Below are 8860 nucleotides of genomic sequence, written 5' to 3'. Positions count from 1 at the left end.
GAAATCATTGATACTTGCAAACCTCTTTCCCCTAGGGAGCACTCCCTAAAGGAAAAGTGATAATTCAGAACAGTTGAAAAGTGTTATGTGTCTTAGGCACAAGAATCCCTAGTCATTAGGGGAGAGGTAACAAAAAGGCCTCACTTGAAATTTCTACTGTCATCATAGTGCCCAGCGAGAAAACTTAAATGATGGACCCGCTCTGGGCCAGATTGCTGTGTGAAAAAAGCACGTGAGGAATAAATCCAATCCTGTGTGGCTAGTAGCTAGGAGCACATGCTTATACAGAAGAACTCCACCGAGTTTACAAACTTCGACTGCAGATAAGGATGATGAAGTGTGGTAAGGGTTCAACGACAAGCCTGTGAATCTACAGCAAACATTGAAATTCATAAGAAGGCAAATGACAAGGTGAGAGGGGTGAAGAAAATGTCATTTGAATGATCTTCAGGCATAACTGTGACCAAAAAGGAAAATGGTTTTTGGTTTGGGGGAGGGTGACATTTTTTTAAAGGTAGGGGTGTGTGTGTGTGTGTGTGTGTGTGTGTGTGTGTGTGTGTGTGTGTGTGTGTGTGTGTGTTCTTTGTGTATGCATTTACCAGAGGGGGCTAAAGGAGATCATGGGATTCCCCCAAAGCTGTGGTACAGATTGTTGTTGTAAGCTGCCCAACCTGGAGATGCTTCAAACCTAATTAGGATCCTCTGGAAGAACAGCAAGCATCCGTTAATTGGGAAGTCACCTTTAAGCCCCAAAAGAATGTTACAAAAAATGTGTAAAACTTGAGGCTCAATGAAGGACCCCAGGAATTTTTGAAGAACACAAACCTGAGCCTTGGTATCAATTAGTTATAAGACATTTAAACAAATCAAGTCTTTTCGCTGTGTCTGTTTCCTCATCTAAGTGCTTAGAAGGTGAGCTAGGTTTGGAGTTTTGGGTTCATTTTCATCCAGGCATCACTGGGACCCTAGTCCTGACTCCCCAGGTCCTCTTAGTGAGGCCCCACTTCGCATCTTCACTAGAAACTGCCTAAGTTGACTAGCCGGGCCTGGCTGTAAGAGGAGGCATTTTGAAAGCCTGTTGAATTTTTTCAGTATAACTTCATTTTCCCAGGTGTTTAGAAATTTAAGTGGTTCTTTTTTTCCACTTAAAAATATACAGAGTGCAGACTTGATGAAAAGTCATCAAACCCTTTCCTCTACTTCTAGAGAGACTTTAGCTCATTTTTCCTTTCTCCAGGGGTGTAGTATGTGGGTGCACTCTCGCAGAGAGGCCATTGGACACTCCTCCTCGAAGCAGAACCATCCACCTGGTTTTTGCATTACCTCGTCTCTCACTGGTCTGGAGTTCATCAATTAGGCTACACTATCAAGCCAGAGAACGCACCCAAGGGTCCCTTCCCCACCTCTGCAGCCCTGGAATCACAGGTTCGATCCATACAACCTCCATGGGTCTCAAAAGTTTCCTTCTGACTTACTTTCCCTTTTCCCACGACAGGTAGGCTTATTGAAAAACAAAATCCAAATAAGGATGTAGAAGCAACACCATAACCCTCAGCTTGTAGAATCTGCTCTGAAGACCACATGGTGGGAAATAAGAATGCAATACCTTAGGCTACACAAATACAACACACGACTTTTCTGAAAACAATGTGTACTGTGTCTCTGTTGTTCTTTTTCTTATCCATATCTAGACTTTCCCATGCTCCTGTCCCTTCACCGTGCCATTTATCATTTGTAGCCCTCGTTTGGAGCATCTCCCTTACATGCTGTAGCACATAGTGAGTTCCATTGTTAAAGTGTGTTGTTTGTTACATAACTCAGTACAAAATGTTCATACTTGAGTTCAAAACAGATGGATGAGCTATTTTATGTTTCTACTTTCAAAAATTGTGAGTGGCTACAATAATACAAAGCCTATTGCTGACCACACACACACACACACACACACACACACACACACTGAACATTGGCTGCATTGGATGAAAGAGTCTCCCCAACAGAATTGAAGGGTTGTGTTTTGTTTTTCTTTTTGTTTTGTTTTGTTTTAGATCTGAAGCTCCAGTGAATGTAGGCCAGTGGTTCTCAACCTGTGTGTTGAAACCCCTTTGGAGTCACATAGTAGATATCCTGTCTATCCTATATTTACTTTACTATTCACAAAATAGAAAAATTACAGTTACGAAGTATAAGAGTGAAAATAATGTTATAGTTGGGGGTCACCACAACATGAGGAACTGTATTAAAGGGTCCCAGCATTAGGAAGGGTGAGAACCACTGATGGAGACTCTGACAAGTGTGTGGCCTTAAACAAGTCAGACAATCACTGTACATGTCACTTTCCTGCCCTATAGAATGAACATGATAGAATACATCTAGCAGCAGAATCTGGGAGGTGAAGCAAGTGGGTGGATAAAGGAGGTGTGGAAATTGCAAAATCACATCTTTAGGCCATGCTCTTGCTACTCTGATCCATTATCTTCTAAGATGTTTCTCAGAGACAAAGAAATCAGACGCATCGATCTTCCGGGAGAAGTATAACACATTTGCAAAAAGAGTAAGGTATGGGATTGGACAAACCTAGGTTTGAATTCTGTCTCTTATCTGCCATCTTATGCAGGATGCTGGGCAAAACATTGAACTGAGGTCTAAATTGTTAAATTGAACTGTTTAGTGCCTATATCATAGGCTAATGATGATGGTTCACTAAATTAATACCAATTGTTTAAATACCTACTATGTATTAGGAAAATCTCAGAACAATGGTCATAAAATAGTAGGGCACTTCCATCATGGATACTTTAATGAATCTCTGAATATGGGAAGATCTCAGCATGGGGAACAATATAGTGATAATCCATACATGTTGATTCTGCTTTCCCCATGGAAAGACTTCCCTCATGGTAGAAATGATCCCTCTCCTCCATTCTCCTCTCTTTTCCTCTCCTCTCTTCTCATCTCCTCTCCACTCCACTCCTTTTCTCTCCCCTCCTCTTCCTTCTGTTCCCTTGCCTTTTATTCCTGGGTTTTCCAAAGTAAGATATGAGGTAGCTTACAGTTCTTCATCCTCTCTCCAGAAGACCCCTAGTGACCAAAGTGTTAGTTGAAAGCTAGGGCTTATGTTCAGTGAGGGCAAAGCTAACTGGATCCAGCCTATGCTCTTGGATCTTTGTGTACAACTGAAGGTGGTTCACAAAAGCACAGACATTGCTGAAGTTGCAAGAAAGGAGAGAGATAAACAGAGCTCACACAAAGGTGATCCTAGTACTTGGGATCACAAGCCTTTAATACCAACACTAGGGAGGTGGAGACAGGAGCGATGTGTCTGGGTGGAGAGAGGAATATAAGGCAGGAGGAGACAGGAGCTCAGTGCAATCTGAGCAGCAGTCTGTTGGAAGCAGTCTGAGGAGCAGACTAAGGAGGCAGTCTGAGAACAGGATCGCCCCTTTAGTCTGAGCATTGGTAGAGGTAAGAGCTCTAGTGGCTGGCCACTTTGCTGCTCTGATCCTTCAGCTTTCACCCCCTGATAACTGACTCCGAGTTCTTATTATTAAGACCAAAGAGAATTCAGGGTATTCCTTCCCAATTCAGACACTCTTACTTCAGACTGAGGATAATTACATGGGAACAAGGCAGTAGTGCTGTGTACAAACCACCAGCATAAGCCTGGTAGGGCTTGACACTCTGAAAAGCACTTCCATTCCCCTGCAACTTCCTGTGGTGGACCACTAGGCAAATGGCCTTACGGTGGGTATCAATCTTCATTATTCCCACAGAGAGGGGCACCAACCAAGGTCCAAAGAGGCATAGGGTCATGTCTCTAGAGTTGCTGTGAGGCACAAAAGCCAGGTATCTGCTTCTACAGAACCATTTCAATGACATCTCAAGGGAGAGTGTGTTCTTAACCTTTTCATTTACGTAATACCAACTGCTAAACGTTGTCACTGATTTCTATCAATTATATCCAACAGTTCTCTCCCCTGGGCATTGTACTACACATGTTCAACTCATACATCATTTCATGTGGTGCTCACAGGCCTCAACAGTGGGTCCCCTGACCAATTCCTGTTTTAGAGATGGGGAGATGATTCTAAAATGGCTTAAGTGACAGACCCAAGGCCATAAAGCTAGGACATGGTATCGTAAACAGAATCTAATATTCCACTGGACTGTGCCCCTAAGGCAGAGTTTCGTGGTGGATGGAGAGACAACTCAGTGGTTAACAACACTTATAGCTCTTACACATGACATGCAGTGAATTCCCAGCATCCATATCAGGTGGCTTACCATGTAACTCCAATTCCATCTTCTGACAGGCACTAGGCCCACACGTGATCTACAGACACATATGTAGGCAAAAGTCCACACCCATAAAATGAAATTTGACATCTCTATCACAGTCCTCCCCCTCAAAGCTCAGGGCTCTGTGTGGAAAACAGTGTGAAAAGACTGTAAAAGAAAAAAGTAGTGGATGACTCCCCGGAAGCTACATATGCCAAACACAGCAGGACTGAAACACAATTGGACTCACAGAGACTAACAGCCCGCACAAGACCTGCACAGGCTCACGCCAGACAAAGTCCCACTTGGAAGAGGGGAAGAAGGCATGAAGTTCCACCCCTAGGTAAGGCACTATTGGCAACTGATAGCTAATGGGAGGAGAGTCAGTGTTCTTTAATGGAGTGACAGTGAGTACATTGTCACACTCCAGGGCAGGCAACATACTCACATAGAGCAATGACATATTATATACCCCTTTACTCAAAACTTTTAAGATTAGTCGGTCATTTTAATGGAGAGAAATTGAAGTTTTTATGGATATTTGTAAGTAAATGATTCCAAAATGCCTTTTGTTGCTTAATTGTCTGTAAGTAAGTACACTAAAAGTGAACACATTTTTTGGCCATTTTTGAAAAAGGAATAAATAGTAAATTTTTAAAAGCTAAAGATAATAAAGCAGAGTTCCATGGAAAAGACACTAACTACACGTGGCAACTTTAATTCAAATTGAACTGAATTAGATAAGATTAAACATTCAGTCCCTTAGTGGTCCTGATGCAAGTCCTGCTCACTAGCCATATGTGTTTATGGCTGTTACATTAAGCAGCACAGGTAGAGATCACATCCATCCCTGATGAAAATTCTAATGAGTAGGGATGATCTGAACACTCTTAATATCAGTCCTCCTCATTAAGTTAGTCCTCTAGACGTATGCCTTGGTAAAAGATGAGTTAAAGATGGTCTTTTTCACTAGCAGCACATTTAGAAAGAAAGATCCCATGGAAATTTAGTGCCCTCTCTGACCTGTACCCATTAGCTGTCAGTATTGAAACTTTCTTGCAGTTTTGACACACAAACAATATCTTGGGGCTTTGCCAACTGTTCCGGAGGGAGCAAAATTGCCCTCCACCTCACTTGGAAGTTGAGATCCTCTAGCTTAAGGGTATCATATATACTTGAAGTATCAAATGGCAAACCTTTTTACTTACTAACTGAACCTGACCTTCTGAAAGGAAGCCAGCTTATTGCCACATTTTTCTGGTGGCAACTTAAAGTGCATCTACTTGAGTTGAATGAGTGCTTTAATAGCTATTAAAGAAGTTCTAAGAGCTCCAAGCCATGTACAGCAAGCAGCTAAATTATGGTGACTATGGCAAGAAGGTATAAGTAGGATGCCTAGCTCTTTAAACTGAATAGTCATGAAACACAAATAGGAAATTTGTAAAGGAAGTATAAGAGATAGATTAGGTTATAAAGTAAAAATAACAAGATATGAAAGTATAGAGAATTGAGTGAGAAATGACAATGCTATTACACATTACACTTTGATTACTGATTTCTGGAAGTTAACTAATGTTAAAGAATTATGTTACTTGAGAACTAGGTGAACCAGCTCTTAGTATGAAGTTAGCTCAACAAAAAATGTACTTTCAAAGGACTGAAAGGAAATTAGTGCAAGAAGTGAATTATGTAATGCAATAAATCCTCTAATCTCATTTTAACACAGCACAATCCATACAATACACTAAGACACCATACTTGAGAACTGTACAGATATCTCGGTAGTAAATGCACTTGCTGTCCAAGCATTGGGACCTAAGTTCAGATCTCTAGCACCCAGGTTTAAGAAAAAAATAGTTAGGGTGTTTTCATGAACATCTATAACCCCAATATTGTGGAGAATGGAGATAGGATCATTGAGGTTTGCTGGCCACTCAGTCTAGCTCCAGGTTCAGTGAGAGACTCTGTCCCTGGGGAATAGTACAAACCGTGTTGAAAATAGGACAGTGGGCTTCCTTCTCTGGCCTTGCAGGTGTATCTACAGACATACATGCCAAACACACATGCATGTGTGTGTATGCACACACACACTCACAATCCATCATTCTGTATAACATAAGCCAGTTCTGTTGGAAAGCAAGTAAAAATAAAAAAAGTTCACAAACAAATACATGCATTCCGATATAACAGGTTGGAATTTTGGTTCCTGCTGAAATAGGGCCTTTCAGAAGACACTGAACCTTGCTCTAACAAATGGATGGCTCCCTGGACTGCTTCTAAAGTCCAAATGAAAGCCACCAACTGTACTCCAGAGAAATCTCCAAAAATTTTTCAAAATGTCCCCTCCTAAGTGAATTTTTACAAAAGCAAAAATATGTTTAATTATGCTGTAAATAATCAAAGGTCAAGAAATTACCCAAGGAACTACACTTATCCCATTTCCTATGTACCTGGCACTACAATAACGCCCAATGATCCTTGAATTGTTCTTGAGAACTGAAAATCTGATAGGCCTATACCACAGGGTAAATGTCAGTTAGCAAAGTGCAGTGCCCACTGTGTCTTATTTGCCTGGGAACTGGAGTTTGAACATCATTTCTTTAAAACAGGGGGAAACAGGGGTTTGTCTTGGGAGCATGGGGATCCTAAGTTCCATCTTCAGTGTAGTAAGTAAATAAACAAGTGAACAAATGAATAAATAAATAACCTGGTGTGGGTGGGGGAGAGGGCAAGAGAGATTTGTTGATTAGCTCTCAACACTCTTCAAGTTCTCTTTGCAGTAGACAGGAGCAGCACAGAAAGCCCCAACTGGTCAAAATGCAGAGAACAGTCAACCGTGGAGTGCTCAGTCTCTACTGATACATCTACAATACAGTCCCCAAACCTACGCTTCAGAGACATCACTGAAGATCTATAGGACACAGAATAATTTTAAGACCCAGAGGACCAGGTAGTCTGCTGTGAGATTTTTCTCTTCCAGTTGTGACAGTGTGTTTTGCCCTGAAGACCTGAACAAGAACAACACCAGTCATCATGGGTGGGAAAATCTCATGGGGCCCCACTCCTAGATGAATTGCTGCAGGCAATTAGTGAACACTGAGAGAAGGGAAAGGATGATCCCCTAATTGGTTATTCAATACCAAGGGGTCAGTCCCCAAACAGAATCATACAAGCAACACTAAATCAACTCAGCAAGCTGTAGTTATGTGTTTATAATATATGTGTATATAAAGAAAAAAGGTTATGGACTTGAGAAGGAACATCCGTGACTGGAAGGGGCTGGAGGGAGTAGAGAGTGGGGAAATAATATAATTATATTTTAATTAAAAATACTTTTATATTATGTATTTAGTTTTATGTGTGTGAGTATTTTGCCTGCATGTATGTCTTTGTATTGCATCCATGCCTGGAGCCAGCAGAGACCAGAAGAGGGTGGGATCCTTTGGGGCTGAAGTTTCAGACAGTTGTGAGCCGTGTCACTGGGGATTGAACTTGGGTCCTCTAGAAGAGCAGCCAGGGCTCTTTACTGTGGAACCATCTCTCTACGACCAAATTAGTTTTTTAAAGCAGAGAAGAGAGGGAGAGGAATCAGAGTGCTGAAAGGATCAGTAATGACCATCTGACCACCGGACATACTCTAATTTACATTGCAGCGCAGTAGGGTCTGAGCTCACTGGCTGAGAAATCATAGCCACACATTTCTGATGCTCCCTAATGACCTAAATCTGTATTTCTCATTTGAGAAGTCACAACCACTATTGTTCCCTGGATGCAACTGGCATACAGCCAGTCTTCAAGCTCAGGAGAATTGGTTGAACTTGGCATAGGGAAATGGATCCAAGACTGTGGGCCACTCCCGGGACATGCAAAGTTTAGCATCTGGATTCTAGGACCAAGAAAAACGCACAGGATCCTGAATATTGGCAACTGGATCTCAGGAAGAAAAAAAAGTAAATCATTTGTGGTTGTGGTCTCTAACTTCAAGTAAGCATCCACATTGCTCCCAGGGGGTATCAAGGAAATTTTGAACCCATGGGGGGAACATTATCAGTGCATGACCAATAATAGATATTCCATGATCAAGGACTGCAGAGCTGTCAGGATCACCTCCCTGAATCCTGTTCTTTACTGAGGAGAAACTGACTAGAACGATGTGAGTGTCTCAGCACATTGTTAAGGGTAATCCATAAACGCCAAAGACTTACCAGCACAAGACTTACTCAGCACTCTCTGAGTCACAGAATAGCAAGGGGAAATCCGTGGCCTAGGCTTCCAGAGTCTTGGAGAAGAAAAGCCCAGAGAGATGGACAAGATGCAGGCCCAGAATACCTGGAGTGGAAACTGTGCTCAGGATGGGAATGGTGTGTCACAGGAGAAACTGGAGCTTCCAAAACCAAATTCATCTTAGCACACTATTTTGCCTTAGGGTGAATGGACCTTTATAGCAGCTCCCTCTGGGTGCCACAGTGCCCTTGATTCAGTGCCCTTTTGTTCTGTTATTGACAAGTTCATCCTTTCTCTGTCCTGTGGTATGCAGAATTCTAATGTCATCATTGACTGCGTGAACCACAGAGACTTTTTC

Source organism: Phodopus roborovskii, unplaced genomic scaffold (assembly GCF_943737965.1).
Source record: "Phodopus roborovskii unplaced genomic scaffold, PHOROB, whole genome shotgun sequence".
Lineage (NCBI taxonomy): Eukaryota > Metazoa > Chordata > Mammalia > Rodentia > Cricetidae > Phodopus > Phodopus roborovskii.
Note: the sequence above shows the minus strand (reverse complement) of the source record.